This window comes from Heptranchias perlo, chromosome 35 (genome assembly GCF_035084215.1).
Source record: "Heptranchias perlo isolate sHepPer1 chromosome 35, sHepPer1.hap1, whole genome shotgun sequence".
NCBI classification, from domain to species: domain Eukaryota; kingdom Metazoa; phylum Chordata; class Chondrichthyes; order Hexanchiformes; family Hexanchidae; genus Heptranchias; species Heptranchias perlo.
In genome coordinates this window covers 16,955,622-16,969,558 of record NC_090359.1, presented here as the reverse complement: position 1 = coordinate 16,969,558, position 13,937 = coordinate 16,955,622, and the positions used below count along the sequence as shown (strand labels likewise).

General features: G+C 43.2%; 6 non-coding genes across 6 annotated transcripts; 4 read left to right on the top strand and 2 right to left on the bottom strand.

Annotated features, from left to right (window-relative positions):
- Positions 1-573: 573 nt before the first annotated feature.
- On the top strand, positions 574-645 carry trnad-guc (transfer RNA aspartic acid (anticodon GUC)). The gene has a single exon. It is a non-coding gene; the product is annotated as a tRNA-Asp (tRNA).
- Positions 646-1,636: 991 nt separating this feature from the next.
- trnad-guc (transfer RNA aspartic acid (anticodon GUC)) lies at positions 1,637-1,708 on the bottom strand. Its single transcript has one exon. It is a non-coding gene; the product is annotated as a tRNA-Asp (tRNA).
- Positions 1,709-2,680: 972 nt separating this feature from the next.
- trnad-guc (transfer RNA aspartic acid (anticodon GUC)) lies at positions 2,681-2,752 on the top strand. Its single transcript has one exon. It is a non-coding gene; the product is annotated as a tRNA-Asp (tRNA).
- Positions 2,753-3,743: 991 nt separating this feature from the next.
- trnad-guc (transfer RNA aspartic acid (anticodon GUC)) lies at positions 3,744-3,815 on the bottom strand. Its single transcript has one exon. It is a non-coding gene; the product is annotated as a tRNA-Asp (tRNA).
- Positions 3,816-4,787: 972 nt separating this feature from the next.
- On the top strand, positions 4,788-4,859 carry trnad-guc (transfer RNA aspartic acid (anticodon GUC)). Its single transcript has one exon. It is a non-coding gene; the product is annotated as a tRNA-Asp (tRNA).
- A 2,045-nt stretch (positions 4,860-6,904) lies between these two features.
- On the top strand, positions 6,905-6,976 carry trnad-guc (transfer RNA aspartic acid (anticodon GUC)). Its single transcript has one exon. It is a non-coding gene; the product is annotated as a tRNA-Asp (tRNA).
- Positions 6,977-13,937: the final 6,961 nt, after the last annotated feature.

The window sequence follows — 13,937 nt, the reverse complement described above, 5'->3', positions numbered from 1 at the left end:
GATTTTTACTCACTGGTGATTAAGGTGACAGATTAGAAATTCATTCATTGGTTCAAATCTGACAGACTTCAGATCCCGTCATTCATCAACCTGTTTCATCTCTGCGTTTCAAAATTCAACAAGTTTCTTGTAGAATTAATAATTCTTAAGTGAATTAAAATTCCACAGCATTGAGTACCTCGAGTTTTATGCTCATTTTAATTGATCTGCAAGATTTCACGAAATCTACGACAGAAATAGAACAAAAATCAGCCAAATTATCCATATTCTGACTCTCAGTATTTCTGAGTCAATCCATGTGCATGTGTGTCTGTTTCTGTGTGTCTGTCTGTCTGTCTGTGTATGTGCCTCATATTTTCTATATTTTCCTGAGAAGATCTGTCTCTTTCTGTCTCACTCTCTCCCGCGTTACCCACATCATGATCCAACATGTGATGCAAAAGTGGTCGGTAATTTTTCTTTCAACAATGGTTCGTGGAAAGTGAAACAAACTGTCATCAAATGAACAGTTCAAACAGATTCACTGAAAAGTGAAGCATCTTTGGTGAATATACGGTAAATGTCTGTACCAATTCCTCGTTAGTATAGTGGTGAGTATCCCCGCCTGTCACGCGGGAGACCGGGGTTCAATTCCCCGACGAGGAGGTTATTGCTGCTTTCGAAGCTTCACTTTCATTTATCTGAAATATTGGATGTTGAAAATACAATGAAAAACTGACTCGGCCTTTCCCACTTCTGCAATTTGATTTCACAGCGATTTTAAATATCTGCTCTCTGCCTCACGCTTCAGCTCGATGTGAGAACCACAATGATGGGCAAGAAATAAAACGCAGAATCGCGCTGTCACCAGCCCGAAACAGAGAGAGACAGGTCTCGGAACAGGCGCAGACATGAAAGATCTTACATACAGCAATGAAAAGGATGCACGTTTCAGTGAATCTATTTTAACGACTTCTTTGATGACAATTTGTTTAACTTTCCACATGCCACTGTTGAAAGAAGACTTACTTTCTATCTCTTTATTAGTCAAGGTCCAGAGAAAAATTATTTGGGGAGCAGGGAAAAAGTGACAGATAGAAAGAAAGAGAGAGACACTCAGAAACGCATATAACAAGTGAGACAGACATAGTCATATTCACACATACACATTCCTAGCTACATAAACACACCAATAACCTGAAAGTAACACAGGACTACTTGACAAACAGTGGAAGCAGCATGCTGTTGATAGAGCTTAGCGATCCCACAAACAACGGATCAGATCAAAGCTCTGCAGTCCTGCCACACCCATTTGTGAATGATGGTGGATAATTAAACAACTAACGGGAAGAGGCTCTATGAACATCCCCATCCTCAATGATGGTAAAGCCCAGCACGTGAGTGCAAAGTTTTAGAAACCGTCTTCAGCCAGAAGTGCCAAGTGGATGATCCATCTCGGCCTCCTCCCGAAATCCCCACCATCACAGAAGCCAGTCGAACATCGAGGTGAAGAGTGACGCTGAGAGCAGATTTTAAAACCGCTGGAATATCAGTGAAATTAAATTGGGGAAAGTGGGAAACTCCGAGTCAGTTTTTCACTGTATATTCCGCATCCAATATTGGAAATAAAAGCTTTTGAAGGCGGCGAAAATTTAATCTCCTCGTCGGGGAATTGAACCCCGGTCTCCCGCGTGACAGGCGGGGATACTCACCACTATACTAACGAGGAGCTGCTACATTGACCGTGCACTCATCCCAGATGGCGTTAGACATGCTTCATGTATCAGTGCATTTCTTTTAACTATTTATTTGATGATAGTTTGTTTCATTTTCCACGGGCCACTCTTGAAAGAACCTTTTACATTTCATTCTCTTTGTTAGACAACGACAACTGACTCTGTCTTTCTTTCGTTCTTTCTTTCTCTCTTATCGTGGTGAGTTGCCCCGCCTTCGTCAGGGGTTTAATTCCCCGACGGGGAGGAAGCATTTATCAGACGCCAACTTTTAATTTTATGTCTTCGCCGAGCTTCTTCCTGAACAAAAACTGCAGAGCAAAAAAACAGGTGATTGTCACTTTCAGAATATTATTGTACGGAGACTATTTGAGGACTGGATGCAGAGCAATTGTGATTTTTACTCACTGGTGATTAAGGTGACAGATTAGAAATTCATTCATTGGTTCAAATCTGACAGACTTCAGATCCCGTCATTCATCAACCTGTTTCATCTCTGCGTTTCAAAATTCAACAAGTTTCTTGTAGAATTAATAATTCTTAAGTGAATTAAAATTCCACAGCATTGAGTACCTCGAGTTTTATGCTCATTTTAATTGATCTGCAAGATTTCACGAAATCTACGACAGAAATAGAACAAAAATCAGCCAAATTATCCATATTCTGACTCTCAGTATTTCTGAGTCAATCCATGTGCATGTGTGTCTGTTTCTGTGTGTCTGTCTGTCTGTCTGTGTATGTGCCTCATATTTTCTATATTTTCCTGAGAAGATCTGTCTCTTTCTGTCTCACTCTCTCCCGCGTTACCCACATCATGATCCAACATGTGATGCAAAAGTGGTCGGTAATTTTTCTTTCAACAATGGTTCGTGGAAAGTGAAACAAACTGTCATCAAATGAACAGTTCAAACAGATTCACTGAAAAGTGAAGCATCTTTGGTGAATATACGGTAAATGTCTGTACCAATTCCTCGTTAGTATAGTGGTGAGTATCCCCGCCTGTCACGCGGGAGACCGGGGTTCAATTCCCCGACGAGGAGGTTATTGCTGCTTTCGAAGCTTCACTTTCATTTATCTGAAATATTGGATGTTGAAAATACAATGAAAAACTGACTCGGCCTTTCCCACTTCTGCAATTTGATTTCACAGCGATTTTAAATATCTGCTCTCTGCCTCACGCTTCAGCTCGATGTGAGAACCACAATGATGGGCAAGAAATAAAACGCAGAATCGCGCTGTCACCAGCCCGAAACAGAGAGAGACAGGTCTCGGAACAGGCGCAGACATGAAAGATCTTACATACAGCAATGAAAAGGATGCACGTTTCAGTGAATCTATTTTAACGACTTCTTTGATGACAATTTGTTTAACTTTCCACATGCCACTGTTGAAAGAAGACTTACTTTCTATCTCTTTATTAGTCAAGGTCCAGAGAAAAATTATTTGGGGAGCAGGGAAAAAGTGACAGATAGAAAGAAAGAGAGAGACACTCAGAAACGCATATAACAAGTGAGACAGACATAGTCATATTCACACATACACATTCCTAGCTACATAAACACACCAATAACCTGAAAGTAACACAGGACTACTTGACAAACAGTGGAAGCAGCATGCTGTTGATAGAGCTTAGCGATCCCACAAACAACGGATCAGATCAAAGCTCTGCAGTCCTGCCACACCCATTTGTGAATGATGGTGGATAATTAAACAACTAACGGGAAGAGGCTCTATGAACATCCCCATCCTCAATGATGGTAAAGCCCAGCACGTGAGTGCAAAGTTTTAGAAACCGTCTTCAGCCAGAAGTGCCAAGTGGATGATCCATCTCGGCCTCCTCCCGAAATCCCCACCATCACAGAAGCCAGTCGAACATCGAGGTGAAGAGTGACGCTGAGAGCAGATTTTAAAACCGCTGGAATATCAGTGAAATTAAATTGGGGAAAGTGGGAAACTCCGAGTCAGTTTTTCACTGTATATTCCGCATCCAATATTGGAAATAAAAGCTTTTGAAGGCGGCGAAAATTTAATCTCCTCGTCGGGGAATTGAACCCCGGTCTCCCGCGTGACAGGCGGGGATACTCACCACTATACTAACGAGGAGCTGCTACATTGACCGTGCACTCATCCCAGATGGCGTTAGACATGCTTCATGTATCAGTGCATTTCTTTTAACTATTTATTTGATGATAGTTTGTTTCATTTTCCACGGGCCACTCTTGAAAGAACCTTTTACATTTCCTTCTCTTTGTTAGACAACGACAACTGACTCTGTCTTTCTTTCGTTCTTTCTTTCTCTCTTATCCTGGTGAGTTGCCCCGCCTTCGTCAGGGGTTTAATTCCCCGACGGGGAGGAAGCATTTATCAGACGCCAACTTTTAATTTTATGTCTTCGCCGAGCTTCTTCCTGAACAAAAACTGCAGAGCAACAAAACAGGTGATTGTCACTTTCAGAATATTATTGTACGGAGACTATTTGAGGACTGGATGCAGAGCAATTGTGATTTTTACTAACTGGTGATTAAGGTGACAGATTAGAAATTCATTCATTGGTTCAAATCTGACAGACTTCAGATCCCGTCATTCATCAACCTGTTTCATATCTGCGTTTCAAAATTCAACAAGTTTCTTGTAGAATTAATAATTCTTAAGTGAATTAAAATTCCACAGCATTGAGTACCTCGAGTTTTATGCTCATTTTAATTGATCTGCAAGATTTCACGAAATCTACGACAGAAATAGAACAAAAATCAGCCAAATTATCCATATTCTGACTCTCAGTATTTCTGAGTCAATCCATGTGCATGTGTGTCTGTTTCTGTGTGTCTGTCTGTCTGTCTGTGTATGTGCCTCATATTTTCTATATTTTCCTGAGAAGATCTGTCTCTTTCTGTCTCACTCTCTCCCGCGTTACCCACATCATGATCCAACATGTGATGCAAAAGTGGTCGGTAATTTTTCTTTCAACAGTGGTTCGTGGAAAGTCAAACAAACTGTCATCAAATGAACAGTTCAAACAGATTCACTGAAAAGTGAAGCATCTTTGGTGAATATACGGTAAATGTCTGTACCAATTCCTCGTTAGTATAGTGGTGAGTATCCCCGCCTGTCACGCGGGAGACCGGGGTTCAATTCCCCGACGAGGAGGTTATTGCTGCTTTCGAAGCTTCACTTTCATTTATCTGAAATATTGGATGTTGAAAATACAATGAAAAACTGACTCGGCCTTTCCCACTTCTGCAATTTGATTTCACAGCGATTTTAAATATCTGCTCTCTGCCTCACGCTTCAGCTCGATGTGAGAACCACAATGATGGGCAAGAAATAAAACGCAGAATCGCGCTGTCACCAGCCCGAAACAGAGAGAGACAGGTCTCGGAACAGGCGCAGACATGAAAGATCTTACATACAGCAATGAAAAGGATGCACGTTTCAGTGAATCTATTTTAACGACTTCTTTGATGACAATTTGTTTAACTTTCCACATGCCACTGTTGAAAGAAGACTTACTTTCTATCTCTTTATTAGTCAAGGTCCAGAGAAAAATTATTTGGGGAGCAGGGAAAAAGTGACAGATAGAAAGAAAGAGAGAGACACTCAGAAACGCATATAACAAGTGAGACAGACATAGTCATATTCACACATACACAAACACACACATTCCTAGCTACATAAACACACCAATAACCTGAAAGTAACACAGGACTACTTGACAAACAGTGGAAGCAGCATGCTGTTGATAGAGCTTAGCGATCCCACAAACAACGGATCAGATCAAAGCTCTGCAGTCCTGCCACACCCATTTGTGAATGATGGTGGATAATTAAACAACTAACGGGAAGAGGCTCTATGAACATCCCCATCCTCAATGATGGTAAAGCCCAGCACGTGAGTGCAAAGTTTTAGAAACCGTCTTCAGCCAGAAGTGCCGAGTGGATGATCCATCTCGGCCTCCTCCCGAAATCCCCACCATCACAGAAGCCAGTCGAACATCGAGGTGAAGAGTGACGCTGAGAGCAGATTTTAAAACCGCTGGAATATCAGTGAAATTAAATTGGGGAAAGTGGGAAACTCCGAGTCAGTTTTTCACTGTATATTCCGCATCCAATATTGGAGATAAAAGCTTTTGAAGGCGGCGAAAATTTAATCTCCTCGTCGGGGAATTGAACCCCGGTCTCTCGCGTGACAGGCGGGGATACTCACCACTATACTAACGAGGAGCTGCTACATTGACCGTGCACTCATCCCAGATGGCGTTAGACATGCTTCATGTATCAGTGCATTTCTTTTAACTATTTATTTGATGATAGTTTGTTTCATTTTCCACGGGCCACTCTTGAAAGAACCTTTTACATTTCCTTCTCTTTGTTAGACAACGACAACTGACTCTGTCTTTCTTTCGTTCTTTCTTTCTCTCTTATCGTGGTGAGTTGCCCCGCCTTCGTCAGGGGTTTAATTCCCCGACGGGGAGGAAGCATTTATCAGACGCCAACTTTTAATTTTATGTCTTCGCCGAGCTTCTTCCTGAACAAAAACTGCAGAGCAAAAAAACAGGTGATTGTCACTTTCAGAATATTATTGTACGGAGACTATTTGAGGACTGGATGCAGAGCAATTGTGATTTTTACTCACTGGTGATTAAGGTGACAGATTAGAAATTCATTCATTGGTTCAAATCTGACAGACTTCAGATCCCGTCATTCATCAACCTGTTTCATCTCTGCGTTTCAAAATTCAACAAGTTTCTTGTAGAATTAATAATTCTTAAGTGAATTAAAATTCCACAGCATTGAGTACCTCGAGTTTTATGCTCATTTTAATTGATCTGCAAGATTTCACGAAATCTACGACAGAAATAGAACAAAAATCAGCCAAATTATCCATATTCTGACTCTCAGTATTTCTGAGTCAATCCATGTGCATGTGTGTCTGTTTCTGTCTGTCTTTCTGTCTGTCTGTGTATGTGCCTCATATTTTCTATATTTTCCTGAGAAGATCTGTCTCTTTCTGTCTCACTCTCTCCCGCGTTACCCACATCATGATCCAACATGTGATGCAAAAGTGGTCGGTAATTTTTCTTTCAACAGTGGTTCGTGGAAAGTGAAACAAACTGTCATCAAATGAACAGTTCAAACAGATTCACTGAAAAGTGAAGCATCTTTGGTGAATATACGGTAAATGTCTGTACCAATTCCTCGTTAGTATAGTGGTGAGTATCCCCGCCTGTCACGCGGGAGACCGGGGTTCAATTCCCCGACGAGGAGGTTATTGCTACTTTCGAAGCTTCACTTTCATTTATCTGAAATATTGGATGTTGAAAATACAATGAAAAACTGACTCGGCCATTCCCACTTCTGCAATTTGATTTCACAGCGATTTTAAATATCTGCTCTCTGCCTCACGCTTCAGCTCGATGTGAGAACCACAATGATGGGCAAGAAATAAAACGCAGAATCGCGCTGTCACCAGCCCGAAACAGAGAGAGACAGGTCTCGGAACAGGCGCAGACATGAAAAATCTCACATACAGCAATGAAAAGGATGCATGTTTCAGTGAATCTATTTTAACGACTTCTTTGATGACAATTTGATTAACTTTCCACATGCCACTGTTGTAAGAAGACTTACTTTCTATCTCTTTATTAGTCAAGGTCCAGAGAAAAATTATTTGGGGAGCAGGTTAAAAGTGACAGATAGAAAGAAAGAGAGAGACACTCAGAAACGCATATAACAAGTGAGACAGACATAGTCATATTCACACATACACAAACACACACATTCCTAGCTACATAAACACACCAATAACCTGAAAGTAACACAGGACTACTTGACAAACAGTGGAAGCAGCATGCTGTTGAGAGAGCTTAGCGATCCCACAAACAACGGATCAGATCAAAGCTCTACAGTCCTGCCACACCCATTTGTGAATGATGGTGGATAATTAAACAACTAACGGGAAGAGGCTCTATGAACATCCCCATCCTCAATGATGGTAAAGCCCAGCACGTGAGTGCAAAGTTTTAGAAACCGTCTTCAGCCAGAAGTGCCGAGTGGATGATCCATCTCGGCCTCCTCCCGAAATCCCCACCATCACAGAAACCAGTTGAACATCGAGGTGAAGAGTGAAGCTGAGAGCAGATTTTAAAACCGCTGGAATATCAGTGAAATTAAATTGGGGAAAGTGGGACACTCCGAATCAGTTTGACACTGTCCATTCCGCATCCAATATTGGAAATGAATGAGAGAAAAGCTTCGAAAGGCGGCGGAAGTTTAATCCCCCCGTCGGGAAATTGAACCCCGGTCTCCCGCGTGACAGGCGGGGATACTCACCACTATACCAACGAGGAACTGCTGCACCCACCGTGCACTCATCCCAGATGGTGTTAGACATGCTTCATGTATCAGTGCATTTCTTTTAACTATTTATTTGATGACAGTTTGTTTCATTTTCCACGGGCCACTCTTGAAAGAACCTTTTACATTTCCATCTCTTTGTTGGACAACGAAAACTGACTCTGTCTTTCTTTCGTTCTTTCTTTCTCTCTTCTCGTGGTGAGTTGCCCCGCCTCAGTCCGGGGTTTAATTCCCCGACGGGGAGGAAGCATTTATCAGACGCCAACTTTTAATTTTATGTCTTCGCCGAGCTTCTTCCTAAAAAAAAACTGCAGAGAAAAAAAACAGGTGATTGTCACTTTCAGAATATTAATGTACGGAGACTATTTGAGGACTGGATGCAGAGCAATTGTGATTTTGACTTACTCGTGGTTCAGGTGACAGATTAAAATTTCATTCATTTCCCTCGCGCAGGTTCAAATCTGACAGACTTCAGATCCCGTCATTTATCAACGTGTTCATCTCTGCGTTTCAAAATTCAACAAGTTTCTTGTAGAATTAATAATTCTGAAGTGAATTAAAATTCCACGGCATTGAACACCTCGAGTTTTATGCTCATTTTCATTGATCTGTGAGATTTCACGAAATCTACGACAGAAATAGAACAAAAATCAGCCAAATTTTCAATGTTCTGTCTCTCCATATTTCTGAGTCACTCCATGTGTATGCGTGTCTGTGTCTATCTGTCTGTGTATGTGCCTCATATTTTCTTTGTTTTCTTGAGTCGGTCTTTCTCTGTCTCACTCTCTCCCGCACTCCCCACATCATGATCCAACATGAGATGGAAAAGTGGTCGGTAATTCTTCTTTCAACAGTGGTCCGTGGAAAGTTCAACAAACTGTCACCAAAAGAATAGCTCAAACAGATTTACTGAAACGTGAAGCATCTGTGCTGAACGTACATCCCCTTCCGGCACCAGTTCCTCGTTAGTATCGTGGTGAGTATCAGTGTCCATCACCCTGGAGACTGGGGTCAATTCCCCGACGGGAAGGTCTGCCTTTAGAAGCTTCACTTTCATTTATCAGCAACATCGAATGAAGAAAATACAGTGAAAAACTGACTCGGACTTTTTCACTTTCTACGATTTAATTTCACTGATCTCCGAGCAGATTTTAAAATCCTCACCTCGATATCAGAACCACAATAATGAGGAAGAAATAAAACGCAGAATCGCCCTGTGAACAGACCCGGGCTAATTCACCAGCCCGAAACAGAGAGAGACAGAAAACTGCTCATTATTCCAGGATTATCCGTTCAGCTGCCGCTTCAGTGGAAAACTCTCCAGTGGCTGGAGTCAGAAGGAGCACAAAAGAAGATGGTAGTGGTTGTTGGAGGCCAATCATCTCAGCCCCAGGACATTGCTGCAGGAGTTCCTCAGGGCAGTGTCTTTGGCCCAACCATCTTCAGCTGCTTCATCAATGACCTGTCCCCCATCATAAGGTCAGAAATGGGGATGTTTGCTGATGATTGCGCAGTGTTCAGTTCCATTCGCAACCCCACAGAGAAGAAGCAGTCCGTGCCCACATGCAGCAAGACCTGGACAATATCCAGGCTTGGGCTCATAAGTGGCAAGTAACATTCATGCCAGATAATTGCCAGGCAATGACAATCTCCAACAAGAGAGAGTCTGACCACCTCCCCTTGACATTCAACGGCACTACCATCGCCGAATCCCCCATCATCAACATCCTGGGTGTCACCATTGACCAGAAACTTAACTGGACCAGCCATATAAATACTGTGGCTACACGAGTAGGCCAGAAGCTGGGTATTCTGTGGTGAGTGACCCACCTCCGGACTCCCCAAAGCCTTTCCTCCATCTACAAGGCACAAGTCAGGAGTGTGATAGAATACTCTCCACTTGCCTGGATGAGTGCAGCTCCAACAACACTCAAGAAGCTCGACACCATCCAGGACAAAGTAGCCCACTTGTTCGGCACCCCATCCACCACCCTAAACATTCACTCCCTTCACCACCGGCGCACTGTGGCTGCAGTGTGTACCATCCACAGAATGCACTGCAGCAACTCGCCAAGGCTTCTTCGACAGCACCTCCCAAACCCACGACCTCCAACATCTAGAAGGACAAGGGCAGCAGGCACATGGGAACAACACCACCTGCACGTTCCCCTCCAAGTCACACACCATCCCGACTTGGAAATATATCACCGTTCCTTCATCGTCGCTGGGTCAAAATCCTGGAACTCCCTACCTAACAGCACTGTGGGAGAACCTTCACCACATGGACTGCAACAGTTCAAGAAGGCGGCTCACCACCACCTTCTCAAGGGCAATTAGGGATGGGCAATAAATGGTGGCCTCGCCAGCGACGCCCACATCCCATGAACGATTAAAAAAGGCAGTAATGGCGCGGCTGGGATACAAAACCATGCTGGCAAAGCTCAATGGATTAGCAGTCCATCACCTCAACCACTCAGCCACCTGGTCGCAAGAACAGTGCAAAGAAAGCCCTTTTATTTGATTCTTTCAAGGCAAAAATCTTGGACTGAAAGGTCAGAGTCGGAAAGCCGCTTTTCAATCACCAGTTCCGAGATTCTGGACAACACTCTTGTGAAGCGGTCGCGTGGCCGAGCGGTCCAAGGCGCTGGATTTCGGCTCCAGTCTCTGCGCTGCCATAATCTGAGCTGTTGAACATTTTAGCCTCATCACCAAAATCTTTCTTTTCTCAGCAGTGTCATGCGTGCCATTAATGTTGTTGGGGCACAACTGCCACACCTCATGTGCTGCGTCGTGATCGTTTTGTGGTTAACACTCTGCGTTGTGGTCGCAGTAACATCGGAGCGAATCCGAGTCTCCACAGAGTTTCATTTACCGATTTTTTCCTTTCCCACATGTGCTGAGAGGATGCAGCAAGAAATCAATCTTCAGAACATGAAAGAAAAATGTTTTGGTGAAACCTTTCAATTCCGTCAAATCCCACCTCTCTCACATGCCTGTACTTGATGTTCCACAGTTCAAACCCGCCTCTTCTCCCAGCTTTTTCTTCCTTCCACAGTCAATAGGCCGCCTTTACTTTCCTCCTTCCATTTCATGGACACTTTCCTGCTGCATTGCCGACTCTAACATTCACTTTCACGATCTCACTCCTTTAAGTTTGTTCTGCTCCGACCGCTGTTTCTATTGGGCACATGTCCCATTCACACCAATGTTCATTTGTGCCTTGAAACCAGTCGATACATTTCGATCTGCGTGACCGCTCGACAGACAAACACGACGAAAGCAGGGTTGGTCTCTGGAAAGACAGCCGCCCGATTGTTCACGAAATTTACTTGGGGAATCTTGTGATCCAGGGGATGGTAACTGAAGAACTGGTTTTTGTTTTGATGCTTGTTGGCTCTTTTCTCTCAGCAGTTGATGTGCGTGAGTGACGGGCAGCGCGACAGAGCAGCGAATGGCGGTTGAAAGGTTCACATTTGGCAAGTTGGGGCGGTGCAGTAAGATCGGAAGTGTTCCGCCTTGATCTTAATAGTTCTGTTGAAACGTGCGATTGAATCGAGTATAGGATAAATGTAAAGAGCGCCTGTGGGGAAAAAGGAGCGATTACAGGCCATGAGCGGAAGGTCTTTCAAATTCTCGTGGCGCAGGACGCTGTGTGCGGAAACGGCAGATTTTAAAGCGCGTGTGTAGGAAAGTAAAGTGCGATCTTGTGTGTGAGAAGAGCACAAGAAAGTTGTGCTTGAAGCTGCGCCCTTGAGGCAAGTTGCAGGTTGTCAGGAAAACTGCTCCAGTGAAAGCTCAAAAATAAAACCAGAAACTGCTGGCAACACTCAGCAGGTCAGGTAGTATCTGTGGGGAGATACTCAAGTATTTATCCAATTCTCCTTTTAAAGTTACGATTGAATCGAGCTCCACCATCCATTAAGGCAGTGCGTTCCAGATCATTACAATTTGCTGTGTAAAAAAACCTGCTTATTTCCCTCTAGTTCTTTTGCCAATTATCTTAAATCTGCGTCCGTTGGTTGCCGACCCTCCCGCCAGTGGGTGAAGTTTCTCCTTATTCACTCGATCAAAACCCCTCTTAATTTTGAACACGTGGATTACTTCTACCCTTAACCTTCATTGCTCGAAGCAGAACAATCCCAGGTTCTCGAGTCTCTCCACACAACTAAACCCCATCCCTGGTATAATTCTGGTAAATCTCCTCTCCATCCTCTCCAAGACCTTGACATCCTTAATAAGTTATAGTGCCCAGAATTGGACACATTACTTCAGATGAGGCCTGAACAATGATTTATAAACGTTTAACATAAATTCCTTGCTTTTGTACTCTATTTCTCTATTATTAAGCCAAGGAACCGGATGCTGTTTTAACGGTTTCACCAACTTGTGCTGCCACATTCAAAGATGTTGATGAAAACTGTCGAAACTTAACACTATACAAATGCATTAACACCCAAACAAGTAGTACAAGGAGAAACTTTATTGAACCCCAACTTGTATACAAGTGGATGTGCACCTCAAACAATGGTTGAGGGTGCAACTTCGCCGAGTCAATGAATCAGTTCATGTTTATACAATTCATGAGGCAACGCCCACCTGTTACAGAATATGGGCGTACACGTACATTCTTTATTGGCTCAGGTAGTTGGTCAATCAAGTAGTGAGCCAGCCGCCGAACATCCATAGACATCACGTAGGCCTGAGCAGATGTCAGCTATTTACTTTCTCTCTGCATTCCTGTTCCTTGTTATCAGTAAGTCTGGAGCCAGTCTCAAGGCTTCATGGCCATTCATCAACTCTATTATTATTATATTCTGTCCTTCTCTCAAGGAAGGCCTGGCTGTGCTAGGCCTAATTATCAACATACCAAGGCTCAAACGCAATTACACAATTGTGCTTACTTTGTGTTTGTGGCTAATCCTATCATGTGAGTTAATAAAGAGTTAATATGGTCAAGTATCCCGTCATGCACTTCCACAAAATTACCAGTAACACATTGGGTGAGAACGAATAACAGAGCACAGGCCGGGATGGCGGAGAGAGACAGAGACACGTGTTGTGATCTGTAACTTTTTATAAACACTTCAGTTTATTTCACTCCGTGTGCAACACCGTGCGATCTCCCCTGGTGTGTCAGCTTTCAGTGTTTATACAGAGTGTAATATATTGAATTGTCTCTTGGATCAGAAGGAGTGGTAGACGGGGGTCTGTGTGCGGAGGGTTCGGGGGGTGAGCTCTGATTCCCGCCCTCTTCTGGATTGAAAGGAGAAAAGAATGAATGAGAGAGAGAAGTGATGTGGGAGAAGGGATGATGGAAGAATTTGTCCGTGAACTTAATTAAAGTGGCCAAAAATAAGATAATATTAAGATATCATCAGCAGAACATTAATACAAGCTGTAAAACAAAAGAAAAATACTGCAGATGATGGAAATCTGAAGTAAAAACAGAAAATGCTGGAAATACTCAGCAGGTCAGGCAGCATCTGTGGAGAGAGTTCTGATGAAATGTCATCGGCCTGAAAGGATGTTTCTCTCTCCACAGATGCTGCCTGACCTGCTGAGTGTTTCCCGCATTTTCTGTTTTTATTATTAATATAACCTGAGCTCTCTCGAGCGTTCATTGGTCGATTCACTGATAAAGCTGGGAATTGAGGGGAAGCTGGTTCATGGCGAACCCCAGCTCTGAATCCCCCCGGCAGAGAGTTCAAGGAATGTTCAATATAAATGAGATTCAACGAGAGTCTCAGAAAATCTCTCCTTGATGGTCGGTCTCATTCTCCCGAAGTGAGGAATGAGCGGGAGGGGTTATATTTTATTCCAAGAGGAAGTCACAAAGTGCAGTTCACAGTGGGGCTGAAACAGCTCAATTGGG